General features: G+C 46.0%; 1 pseudogene; it reads right to left on the minus strand.

The window, feature by feature from the left end:
• Nucleotides 1–2,765: 2,765 nt before the first annotated feature.
• Nucleotides 2,766–3,304, minus strand: LOC108178295 (large ribosomal subunit protein uL23 pseudogene; annotated as a pseudogene).
• Between the last annotated feature and the right edge of the window lie 10,123 nt (nt 3,305–13,427).

The following is a 13,427-nucleotide window of genomic DNA, read 5'->3' on the forward strand; positions in this document are numbered from 1 at the left end:
AACAAACAAACAAATAAATAAAGCCATCTAGTCGTGGTGTTTTTGTTGAGAGGGGACAAAGAGACAGTTTTCACTAGTTGTTGGCTCCGTTTTTTTTTTTTTTTTAAGATTTATTTGTTTGAAATAGTTACACAGAGAAAGAAGGAGAGGAAGAGAGAGAGAGAGAGAGGTCTTCCATCTGCTGGTTCACTCCCCAATTGGCCGCAACAGCCGGAGCTGCACCGATCCAAAGCCAGGAGCTAGGAGTTTCTTCTGGGTCTCCCATTCGGGTGCAGGGACCCAAGGACTTGGGTCATCTTCTACTGCTTTCTCAGGCCATAGAAGAAAACTGGATCGGAAGTGGAGCCGCCGGGACTAGAACCAGCGTCCATATTGGATGCCGGCGCTGCAGGCAGCAGCTTTACTTACTATGCCACAGCACTGAGTCCTGGCTGTTTCTTTAGTGATTTATTTTCTTGAGTTTGCTTGATGCCAAACAGTCTGTTTATTCTCCCACTGATAAGACTATTCTCACATTTGTTCATTTAAGAAGGGAGGGCAACCACGCGAGGGGCCCCCAGGGGAGCACGTACCCACACTTCGGCACTTTGTGGGAGCGGCGCTCTGCTGTATCTCCAGCGGGAGGGGAGGGAGGCAGCACCAGGGCACTGCGCCTTCCCTGATGACTCAGCCTTGCAAGCGTTCCCCTTCCCAGTGAAGCTCGCTCCTGAACCTGTTCTGGCCACAACAGCAAAATACTGTAGACTGGGTGTCTTAGAAACAACAGGAATGCATGAATTCAGACCACAGCAAATTGGGGCAAGTGAAATGGGTGGAGCTGAACAATGCCAAGGTCTCCTCGGTAGGTACTGGACCTATTTGCTCTGCTGCCAGCAGTGTGTGAAGGCACCTGTCCTAGCACACCTTCGACACGGGCTCACCCTGGGTTCAATGCATTTATTGGATTTTACCAATGTGATGATTTTAAAATGATGTCTAAGCAGAGTTTAAAACTGCATTTCTTTCTTTACTAGTGAGATTGAGCTTTCTTATATTTAGAAGCCAGTTGTAGGTTTTTTCCTTTTCTGTGAATATCTATTCATATCCTTTGCCCATTTTTCTAAGAATTATTGTTTTTTATTGTTTTGGAGGGATTCTCTTTAAGCAGAAAATTAGTTCTTAGCCAATACTATGAACTGTAAATACTTTCCTCTAGTTTGTTATTTGTATTTTAACGTTACTTACAAATAAAGCTCTCTTGGTGGACTATTCCTATATAATTATGCATGGTCCCTTTTTTTCTCATTAATTCTTTTTTGTCTTAAATTTTATGTGGACTGATGTTAAGATTGTTACCCCAGCTTTCTTCCAGCTAGTAATTGCCAATATATCCTTTTTTGTTCTTTTATTTACAATCCTTACCACCACTTCTCCCCTTCAAGGCCTTGTAATGAGCATATACCAAGTTTTGTATTCCTTTATTTAATTCAGTTGATAGTCTTCTCATTTGTTACAATTATTGATAAATCTGGACTTATTTCTACCACATTTTGTCGTGTTCCCTATTCCCCATCTGTATTAGTTTGCTAGGGTTGCCGTAACGACAGCCACACACTGGGAGACTTGGCACAGCAGCCCTGTGTTCTTTCACAGTTCTAGAGCTGAGGTCGCGGCAGGGTCACACTCCCTCCGGGCTCCAGGGCAGGTTCCATTCCCCTCCTCAGCTCCAGGTGGCGCTGGTCTTCCTAAGCGTGGGGTGCTTCCCTCCCATCTCTGGCTCTGTCTTCACATGGCCACCTCCTCCTCTCCCAGTATCTCTCTTCTGTCTATCTCCCTTCTACAAGAACATTCGTCATTGAATTCCCACTAAGATAACCCAGAAAGTTCTCATCTCAGAATTTTCCATTACATGCGCAAAGACTTTTTTTTTTCCAAATGGCACATTCACAAGTTTCAGGGATGAGGATGTGGGCATATCTTTGGAGAGAGGCACCATTTCTTATTCCATACTCTTTTCTTCTTTTCCTCCTTTGTTAACTAATGTCATATTAATAAAGCTTTCCATAGTGTATTTTTAAAAATTTGTATTTATTTTCATTTTATTGGAAGGCAGAGAGACAGACAGAAAGAGATCTTCCATCCTCTAGTCCACTTCCCAAATACCCACAACAGCCAGGTCTGGGCCAGGCTGAAGCCAGGAAGCTGGAACTCAGTTTGGGTCTCCCATGTGAGTAAGCAGGGACCCAAACATTTGAAGCATCATCTGCTGCCTGCCAGGGTGCATCCGCAGGAAGCTGGAATCAGAAGCAGAGAAGCCAAGACTGAAACCAGGCACTCAAATATGAGATTCAGGGGCCCAGCACCCAACACCCAACAAGCTTATGCTTGTTCAAAAGCTATCCATATTTGTATTAATTTAGTAAGGACTCATAACATGTCCATCCATAAAAGTTGGTAATAAAATCCAAATATTTTCAATATTGTTATTTTTTCATAAGAAACACAAAAGCCACCACACTTACATTATCCACAGAATAACCCCAAATTTTCAAATACCCAATTAATAATTTTGAATACCCCTACTGCTTGTCTGTATTCACTTACAAATTATAGACATGTATCATTTAGTAAAATATCATATAAATTTAAAAATATAAAAAAAGAAAAAATAGAATATAAAGATTAAAGTTCTTTTTTGCAATTTAAACACTAACATAAAAGTCATATGACATAAAAGTTAACATTTTAAACAGAGTAAAACTCAGTGTTTTTGTTTTTTGTTTTTTGTTTTTTTTTATGGTGAAAAAACATATATTTAGAATTAGCCAGCTGGACTCCGTTCAGATGATCCCAATTTTGTTGGCAACGTCCAGAGCATCATAGTCAGGAGCCAGCCGCACACACGCCTTCTTCTCTCCGTCAGGGCTGATCAGGGTGTTGACTTTGGCCACATCAATGTCATAGAGTTTCTTCACAGCTTGTTTGATCTGGTGCTCGTTGGCCTTGACATCCACAATGAACACCAGTGTGTTGTTGTCTTCTATCTTCTTCATGGCCGACTCCGTGGTCAGGGGGAACTTGATGATGGCATAGTGGTCAAGCTTGTTTCTCCTGGGGGCGCTCTTCCAAGGGTATTCGGGCTGCCGTCGGAGGCGCAGTGTCTTGGGCCGCCGGAAGGTGGGGGACGTGCGGATCTTCTTCTTCTTGTGGCTGTGGACGCCTTTCAGCACTGCCTTCTTGGCCTTCAAGGCCTTCGCTTTGGCTTCGACTTTAGGAGGGGCAGGAGCTTCCTTCTTCGCCTTCGGCGCCATCTTGGTGAAAAGGAAACTCAGTGTTTTTGAGTACAGTATTGTGTAGTCATCATCACTAATTCCAGGACATTGCCATCACCCCAAAAAGCACCCGTTATAATAAGTCCCTCCTGGTTGCCTCCATCCCTATCCCCTGGAAACTGTCCGTCTACTTTGTGCCCCTATGGCTTTTCCTGTTCTGGACATCTCATACAAATGGAGTCACATTATATATAGATAGCCTTTTGTGTCTGGCTTCTTCCAGCTAGCACATGTGTTCAATATACATCCATGTTGTAGCATGAGTCAATACTTCATTCGTTTTTATAGATGGATATTCCACTCTATGAATATTTCCCCTGTTTTTTTTAAGTAGAGAAGTATATGGTACATCAGCATCAACCAGAGTCACCCTACTGTGCTGTGGAGCCCTGGAACTCCTTTCCTCTCTGGCTGTAACCTAGTAGCTGTCAATCAACGTTTCCTCAACTCTGCCTCTCCACTTCTCTCTTCAGAGTCTGGTAAACACCACTATATTTTTAACTTCTATGATATCACCTACTTTTTAGCCTCCAAATACAATGATATGTGATATTTGTCTTCCTGTGCTTGGTTTGTTTCACTTAAATAATGATATCCTGTTCCATCCATGTTGCTGCAAATGCCTTTTAGTCATGTTTTTTATTTCATTAATGTACTTTCCTGTTGAAGGATTTCTGCTTAATTTTAATTACTTCCATCTCTCTCATATCTCTGTTAGAATATTGAATTCTCTGTGTTCTATTGAATCTTGCCAAGTTTCCTTAAAACAGCTGGTTCAAAGCCTTCATCCAAACATTAGGAAATAGCGCTTAGGTGGTTGATTTCTGGTACCTTATTTTGCTCTGTAGGTGGGATCCTGGGTCCCTGGAAGTTATTGATCTGGTTGCAATATGATGTCATCTGTACATTGAAGAATCATCTACAGTAGTACGGCTTCATTTGTGACTGTCCTTCTGGAAATTCTAAGCAGCCTGTTTATTTTCTCTGTGCCATGGATACTCTGCTATTTCAGCACTAGGTAGTATCGTAAGTCACAGTTTGCCCCAGGCAGGTCCTCTGTTAGGTTTTCATTGATTCAGTCTTAAAATACTCCCTGAACTCAAATTCATCCCACATCTGTAGTTGATGTGTGTACTGGGGACAATCCTAAAAGAGGGCAGTACATCCCTACAAGCCTCCTCCTTCACCGGTGGCAGGGCTGAGTTCTTTTCCTGTGTCTACAAATGCCATGATGCTGGGTCACACCATAGCCCTCAGCCCATCAAGACCAGTGCAACCTAGGGCTAGGACCAAGGGTCTCCCTACTGCGGCCCATCTGCTGCTGAGTTGGGCTCACCGTCAGTGCTCCCCCTGTCAGTCGCTGGTGATGCTGGCCAGGGTTTAAGACTGCTCAGCTGGAACACAGAACTCCACTGGGCGCTGAAGCAGGTCCAGAGGCTGTGTGGGGGGACAGGGACTGTTAAGATCTGCTCAGTGCTAGGTTTTAGCAGCCTGGCACTGAGGCCCCAAATAGTCCTGTGATTCCTTGTTGTCTGCCCCAGGTCAGAGGAGGGGTGGTAGAGGCAGCCCGTCAGTTACTCAGGCAGGCACTAGGTAGGTCACACCTAGGTCTCACAGTCACCAAGCCCTGTGACATCTTGGGGATGCACACCAGGCCTGCCAGAGGCTGGTGGTGACAGGGACCAAAGCAAGTCTGTCTCGCCAGGGCTCAGGTCTCTGTCTGCTACTGGGACAAGTCAAGAGGCAGTCCAGAGGCACTTGACTTGGGATGGAAACCATTAGGATCTGCCCAGTGTTGGGCTTCACCAGCCTGGCCCTGGGTCCCAAGACACAGTCTGGTGATTCCCTGCTGTCTGCCCAAGGTTGGAGGAGCATGATAAGGGTGGCCACCTCTGAGCACCCAGATGGCCCCCAGGCTGGTCAGGCCTGGGTCCCCTGGTCACAGGTCCCTACAAAGCCCCGGCAGTGTCCACAAAGCCCGTCAGAGGCTGCGGTGACACACGCCCTGCCCCAGAGTGCAGGCCTCTGCCTGGATACTGGGCAAGCCAGAGGTTTAGGCTGAAGGCCCCGGCTGGGGGGTTAAAGTCCTTTGGGCTTTATCAGGTGCCAGGGTAGGCTTGGCTCTGAGCTCCGCGGTGCAGTCCTAAGCTGGCTCTTCGGTCTCTCCACACAGCAGGACTGCCGCAGCTTTGGGGAAGCTGACTTGGTGTGTGTCCAGCTGCCCACAGGGGCGTCTCTGCAAGGAGGCGGTCACCGCAGGCGCTGACTCAGCCGCCATCTTGGTTCCGTTGCAGTATCTTCTTTCTGAAAACCAAGAAATCGTTTTGTTCGCCTCTGGGATGGCGTGCACCCCGTTTTGAATGCCGCTTGTTCAGAGATCTTACTTTACTTTCAAAAGCGCACACACAAAGCATGTTAACAAGGAACTTACTAGCAATTCATATTGCATCTACCAAAATATTTTACAAAACTCAAAAACTGCTGAGGCGTCCTGTTTCTGATATCCTCCCTCTCAGGTGGGCTTCATTCAGAAATTTAGTCTTTTAGGTTTTCTAGGAGATGTAGACTGTTTCCTCTCTGTGCTACAGACGCTCCTGTTCTCTCCCAACTCACTTATTCTCTCCCCTTTGATTTTTAATTTTCAAGAATTTCTTCTTTCTTATTCTACCTTCAGTTGGAGGTACTTTTAAAAACTCATAGAGGCTGGTGCTGCGGCTCAATAGGCTAATCCTCCACCTTGCGGCGCTGGCACACTGGGTTCTGGTCCCGGTCAGGGCGCCAGATTCTGTCCCGGTTGCCCCTCTTCCAGGCCAGCTCTCTGCTGTGGCCAGGGAGTGCAGTGGAGGATGGCCCAAGTACTTGGGCCCTGCACCCCATGGGAGACCAGGAGAAGCACCTGGCTATTGCCATCAGATCAGCACGGTGCGCCGGCCACGGCGGCCATTGGAGGGTGAACCAACGGCAAAGGAAGACCTTTCTCTCTGTCTCTCTCTCTCTCACTGTCCACTCTTCCTGTAAAAAAAAAAAAAAAAAAAAAAAAAAAAAAACTCATGGAAAGTGAAATTAAAAGAGAAGTTTACGTTGGGACAGAAGATTTTGAACTCCACTGATAGTTTTTTCAGGATCTGCATTGTCCATGAACTTTCTGAGGGACCCGCATAGAGTTCAGTGCTACGGTATTGAGCGCTGTAACATCAGGCCTCTGCTCTGTTTTGAATCCTTATTCTACCAGCGAGTCCTTGCGAGAACTCAACCAAGTGGCTTCACCTCAGTTTCCTCATTGTACAGAACTGATAATAAACATTTCTACGTCGTGTTCTATGTCGTGGGACTATAGTGCTGATTACGTGAAGTGCAATGGCCTAATTTGTTTAAAACTTCGAGATTGGAACCTGGCACTTCTTAGGTGCTTAATAAAGCCGGCTGTTTTTATTTCTAACTGCAGAATTGAAGTCAGGGTGTGCAGTTTGCTCTCTCGCTCTTTTTCTTTCCTTTTCTCCCTCTCTCCCTTGGGGGAGGAGGGCCAGTGTTTTTTATATATATTTTAGTGTGGCTTGATATTCTGTGGGCATATTCTTGTGTATTTGATTTTCAGAATGAAGAGCTGCAAATAAAGGCTGGACCACTGTCTCAATAAGAATTAGAGAAACTGGAAAAATAATTTTAATGTATATAAAAGCAGAAAGCTATTGAAAGTTACTGTGCTAGAATCCCAGGGATCAGCAGGAGATAAATGGAAAATTACAGTAAAGTAATGAGATGTTTGTTCCAGCATGGGTAAATTCATAAATATTAGGTGGAAGTAGATGGCACAAAGTATCATATACAATCAGATATTAATTATGTGCAACACCACACACACGGTACAACTCTTCTGTGAGCACAGATATTTGAATAAAAATTGAGGAAGGGGAGTCCAGAAGGATAAATATTAAATTCATGAGCAGAGATAACTTGGGTTCAAGGGAGAGAGTTTGGAGAGAAGAAATGTTTGTAAAAACGGGCTTTCGGCCGGCGCCGTGTAGCTCAATAGGCTAATCCTCCACCTGCGGTGCTGGCACACCAGGTTCTAGTCCCGGTCAGGGCGCCGGATTTTGTCCCGGTTGCCCCTCTTCCAGGGCAGCTCTCTGCTGTGGCCCGGGAGTGCAGTGGAGGATGGCCCAGGTGCTTGGGCCCTGCACCCCATGGGAGACCAGGAGAAGCAACTGGCTCCTGCCATCGGATCAGCATGGTGTGCCGGCCGCGGCGGCCATTGGAGGGTGAACCAACAGCAAAAAGAAGACCTTTCTCTCTGTCTCTCTCTCTCTCACTGTCCACTCTGCCTGTCAAAAAAAAAAAAAAGTAAAAAAAAAATGGGCTTTGGTGGTATTTACAAAGTTCAGATAATTATGGTACACTTACCTAATATGAAAACTAATGTGTAAATCTTCTGCTGTTCGAAGCAAAAGGGAGACAGCGACACATGGTGCGCTGGAGGACTGGCCGGCCTCACCACTGTCACCCCCGCCATCAGGGATGGGGGCCTCAGGGAGGGGACTTAGGACTGATGAGTGATCGGGGGCTGCTGATGAACAGTGGTTACGTATGTGAGGACTTACGTGCCCTTCATGAAGTACATGCCAGGGTGTTGGGCTCATTAGCTCATTTGATCCTCACAACAGTCTTTTTTTTTTTTTTAAAGATTTATTTGTTTATTTGAAAGAATTACAGAGAGGCAGAAGCAGAGAGAGAAAGAGACAGGTTCCATTGGTTCACTCCCCAAATGGCCACAACGGCCGGAGCTGATCTGATCTGAAGCCAGGGGCTTCTTCAGTTCTCCCAGCTGGGTGCAGGGGCCCAAGGACTTGGGCCATCCTCCACTGCTTTCCCAGGCCATAGCAGAGAGCTGGATCGGAAGTGGAGCAGACGGGTCTTGAACCGGCACCCACATGGGATGCCTGCACTGCAGGCATCACAAAATTACGATGCAATCAAAAGCAAAGGCTATTGGAAGAGTGTGTGGGCTATTTATTCATCAACATGATTGTGTCCTTACACCCAGAAATATAAAACTCTTTAAAACTACCTTCCCTCTGAGATTTAAACCAGGAAACGAACAAACAAAACCACCAAACTCCCACAGATGAGAGTAGCTGTGCAAAGGGTTCACTTAGAGAAGAGATCAAAGCAGGAAGAGACGTGTCGATGCCAAACTTCAATCAAGATGTCTAGAGTGAGGTCACGGAAAGGCTGAGAGCGATTTGGTTTTGAAACTGTTTATGTATCTATTTATTTTTTATTTTTTTCCTTTTTTTAACTTTTACTTAATGAATATAAATTTCCAAAATACAGCTTATGGATTACAATGGCTCCCCCCCCCCATAACTTCCCTCCCACCCGCAACCCTCCCCTTTCCTACTCCCTCTCCCCTTCCATTCACATCAAGATTCATTTTCAATTCTCTTTATATACAGAAGATCAATTTAGCATATATTAAGTAAAGATTTCAACAGTTTGCACCCACATAGAAACACAAAGTGTAAAATACTGTTTGAGTACTAGTTATAGCATTAAATCACAATGTACAGCACATTTAGGACAGAGATCCTACATGAGGAGTAAGTGCACAGTGACTCCTGTTGTTGACTTAAATTGACACTCTTGTTTATGACATCGGTAATCACCCTAGGCTCTTGTCATGAGTTGCCAAGGCTAGGGAAGCCTTTCGAGTTCACCGACTCTGATCATATTTAGACAAGGTCGTAGTCAAAATGGAAGTTCTCTCCTCCCTTCAGAGAAAGGTACCTCCTTCTTTGATGACCTGTTCTTTCCACTGGGATCTCACTCGCGGAGATCTTTCATTTAGGTCATTCATCTTATTTATCTGAAAGAGCCACAGAGAGAGAGAGAAAGGGGGAGATAGGGGGAGAGACATAGAGGTCTTTCATCCAGTGGTTCAGTCCTCAAATGGCTACAATAGCCTGGGCTGGGCCAGGCCAAAGCCAAGAGCCAGGAGCTTCTTCCAGGTCTCCCATGTGGATGTGGGAGCCCAAGTACTTGGATCATCCTCCACTGCCTTCCCAGGCACATTAGCAGGGAGCTGAATCAGAAATGGAGCAGCTGAGATTTGAACCAGCACCTATTTGGGATGCTAGTGCTGTAGGTGGTAGCCTAACCCGCTGCACCACAATGCTAGCCCCAAAATTGCTCAGATTCTTTGATTCAATCGGTCTACTCTTTGGAATCTCTACTAAGTACCCAAAGAGCTCTGTGGATAAATATGAGTATTCCCCATAAAAGGATTTATCACAGTAAAAATGAAAATCAATCCAGATATGCAACACTAGTGACATGATCAGGAAAATGAACTCCCTACGCACATGCACACACACACACACACACACACACAGTTTGTTAAACAATGTTACGTGTAAAAGGGCAACATGCAAATTGCATGAGGAATTCTAATCAATGTGCAGTAGAGAGGCAGAGCCACCCTCCTACAGATAAAATATATAGAGGTATTGAATAATGTATAACAACATTTAGAAACATAGTTGAGGAAGGAAATTAATAAAAGAAAAATGTATTATAAAGTAGTATGACTATAATAAAATAATAGGAAATTCTTAAGTTCTGGGTGGAAGTACAGAAACCAAAGCCAGTACAGTATGAGTGAGATGCGAATAGAGGTAGTCAGAATGGTGCTGGCCCAGGCGATGGCCCTGACGGACTAGAGACTGGGATTTTAACACCTACACAGGGCCAGGGTTGAGGCCTCTGGTTCACAAAAGACAGAGACCTTTTCTTGGCCCAGTTCCCTCCAAAGCCTAGACTAGGGTAAGGATGAAAAATGCTGGAGGCTTATTGGTCCATTAGAGTTCTCCAAAGAGACTCAAGAGTCTATGTGTCTATAAAGCGAGTGATTCATTTTAAGGTGTTATTTCATGCAATCATGGAGGCTGGCAAGTGTGGTATTGGGAAGGAGGCTGGGCAGGCTGGAGGCCCAGGAGCACTGATGCTGGGGTCCCAGTCTGAGGCCATCTCTGCAGAAGCCCCTCCCTTGCCTCCCTGTCCACAGTGACCACACCAGATCTGGGGAATCTGGTTCTCCACCAAAAGTCATACTCCCAGCAGAGAGTCATACTCCTTTCTTCCTCTTTCTTTCTTTCTTTCTTTCTTTCTTTCTTTCTTTCTTTCTTTCTTTCTTTCTTTCCTTCCTTCCTTCCTTCCTTCCTTCCTTTCTTTCTCTCTCTCTTTCTCTCTTTCTTTCTTTCTTTTTCTTTCTTTCTTCTTTTTAAGATTTATTTATTTATCCAAAAGAGTTACAGAGGCAGAGGCAGAGAAACAGAGAAGATGGCCACAACGGCTGGAGCTGGGCCAATCTGAAGCTAGGAGCCTCTTCTGGGTCTCCCACGTGGGTGCAGGGGCCCAAAGACCTGGGCCATCTTCTACTGCTTTCCCAGGCCACAGCAGAGAGCTGGATCGGAAGTGGAGCAGCCAGGACTCGAACCAGCACCCATATCATCACATCACGATGTGATCCCTGCCATTGACTGTCTTCAAGAAGAGCAGCTGATATCTCTGGGTCATGATTATTTCATCTGTTCAAACAGGTGGGCTTGGAGCACTATTCCTTCTCCAAGCCACTCTGCGTCTGGTGTTAGAAATCTGTGTAATTTATTATTATCATGGACGGTTTATTCTCTCCCTGCGTGACCCCCAGAACTCCAGGACTATTTGACAAGGTCTTTTTCAGCACTCTCTGCCTCACCTTGTGCCCACTACTTCACACTGATCACTAAGACGGGGCCCCTGGTACCTGCTCCTGATGGGACATTGCAAGGGACCATCTAGGATTTGAGCCAAATCTCGAGTGGGATTCAAATCCTCTCTGGGCATGCCTGCCCCCTCCCCGGACCCTTCTTTGGTAGAAGATTCTATGCCAAGGACATCAAAGAGCACTGGGCACAATGAGAGAAAATTAAAACCACAGAACAGGGTTTGTCTGAAAGATTTCTCCTCTGGTCCCAGACTTACAGCATCAGGATGACAGCACTGTCATGGTTATGGCCTCTGGGAGACTCAGAGACTGACTTTGTTCTATACTTGCACACAGTGACCAAGTACCACACTTAGGACCCTGGAGGTATTCTCTCCCATGTAATATAATTCTGTGGTGCACAACTTAATGAAACATACTTTATATTGACAGCTAAGAGGATGTGCAGGATGATATCAACAGGAGTGGTGGTCAGCTCCCAAATGTCTCCAGCAGTCCCTACCTCTTGGTATTCAAATCCTTGTCCCCTGCTCCATTGTACCCTGGTTGATCCAAGTTAGCAACAACACATGGCAAGTGGGATGGCTTGTCACTTCCAAGGCTAAGTTGGAAAAGACCTCGTATCTTCTTCCTTGCCCGCTTGGACCACTTGTTGAGGGGGAAGCCAACTGCAATGTCTTGAGCAGCCCTATAGAGACCTTATTTGGTGAGGAACTGAGGTCTCCTGGTAGCCCCGAAAGGGAAACTGGGGCTCAGCATGTGGAGGAGCCGCCTTGGGAGCAGATGCCAACATCCGGCAGCCCTGGCTGACATCTTGACAGCAGCTTCATGGGACGCCTGAAACAGAACCACCCAGATAAATCAATCCTGTTCTCTTGACCCTTGGAAATTTATGCAATGATAAATGCCATTGTCTTGAGCCATTGTAGAACTAGACAACTAAAAAATAATTCTATCACACTTATAAATGAGTTTAATCCTACTGTGTAAATACATAGATGTGAAACTTTAAATGTGTATAATGGAAGTGCTTAATGAAAAATTCACTGTCATGGTAGAAGAAGTGTATTATTCATATTGGGAGGATCTGCAAGAGCTCCTTGGAGAACACTGAGACATTCTTATCCTCCCCCCTCCAGGGGGCGGGTAGGAACCTCCTCTCCAACATAGATCTAGTGAAAGGGGGCTTCCAGGGCACGCTGGGGGAGCTTGGTGTGTATTCTCTGGGGTTGGGGACAGAGGACCCCAGACTCCTGCCTAACTCAGGCCTGAGAAAACTGAAGTTGCCTGTGGCCATCAGATAACCTGCATTTCCAAGTTTTGTTGGAGAGTCGAGGATTTTCCATGGAATAAGTGTTTCCACTCAGCAGAGGGGAAGCCAGGCTGAAGCCGTCTCGAGCTCTTCCCAAGGAGGTCACATGATAAGGGAAGGGGCTCCGACTGCTACTGTATTGTGAACCACCACACCAGGGCTGAGCACCAGATGGGGATGACAGCCAGGGAACAGAATCTACTGCCCATGTCAAAATCATATTGGGCTCTGGTGGCCCCAAGAAGTCATCAGAGAGAGGAGAATCAGTTGTGGAGGGTGAGCCAAGAAAGAACATCTTGTCTCCTGATCGCCAGTCTTCAATGCTGGCCCAAGAGGAGACGAGTGGGGAAGGAGCAGAAGCCCAGCAACCTCCATCCTAGATCCCAGACTCGCCAATTACGGCACCAGGCTAGGGATGTGGAAGCAACTAGGACAGGGAAAGGAAAGGGGAGAGGTCTTAGCTATAATCAATGCAAAGTGTTAGACATTTCTTTAAGCTTTGTGTAATGTGGGGGGTTTTTTAATGCTCATTATTTATTTGAAAGGCAGAGTGACAGAAGGAGACAGAGAGAGAGAGAGAGAGAGAGAGAGAGAGGGAGGGAATCTTTCATTTGCTGGTTCACTCCTCAAATGCCTGTCAACAAGTAGAGCTGGGTCAGGCTGAAGCCAGGAGCCAGGAACTCCATCTGGGTCTCCCCTATACGGGGCAGGGACCCAAGTCCTTGGGCCATCTTCCACTTCTTTGCCAGGTGCAGTAGCAGGAAGTTGGATCAGAAGCAGAATAGCCAGGACTCAAACCAGCACTCTGATACGGATGCCAGTGTTGCAAGTAGCAACCACAACGCCGACCCCTCTCAGGTTGGTTTTTGAGCTCATAGGAAGGTGTCCGTCACCCGGACTAACAGTTGTTCATGTGTTGTGTATTTCGTTCATCCGTTTTGCTGACACGTGGCATTTCACATGTCTGTACTCTTCAGAGAACACAGATGCTTTCACACAAACTGCACCAGCTCGGTGGGATTCGTGGTGGCTCCTTGGAGCT

Source organism: Oryctolagus cuniculus, chromosome 12 (assembly GCF_051225735.1).
Source record: "Oryctolagus cuniculus isolate XC-2025 breed Fujian yellow rabbit chromosome 12, ASM5122573v1, whole genome shotgun sequence".
In the NCBI taxonomy this organism is placed as follows: Eukaryota; Metazoa; Chordata; class Mammalia; order Lagomorpha; family Leporidae; genus Oryctolagus; species Oryctolagus cuniculus.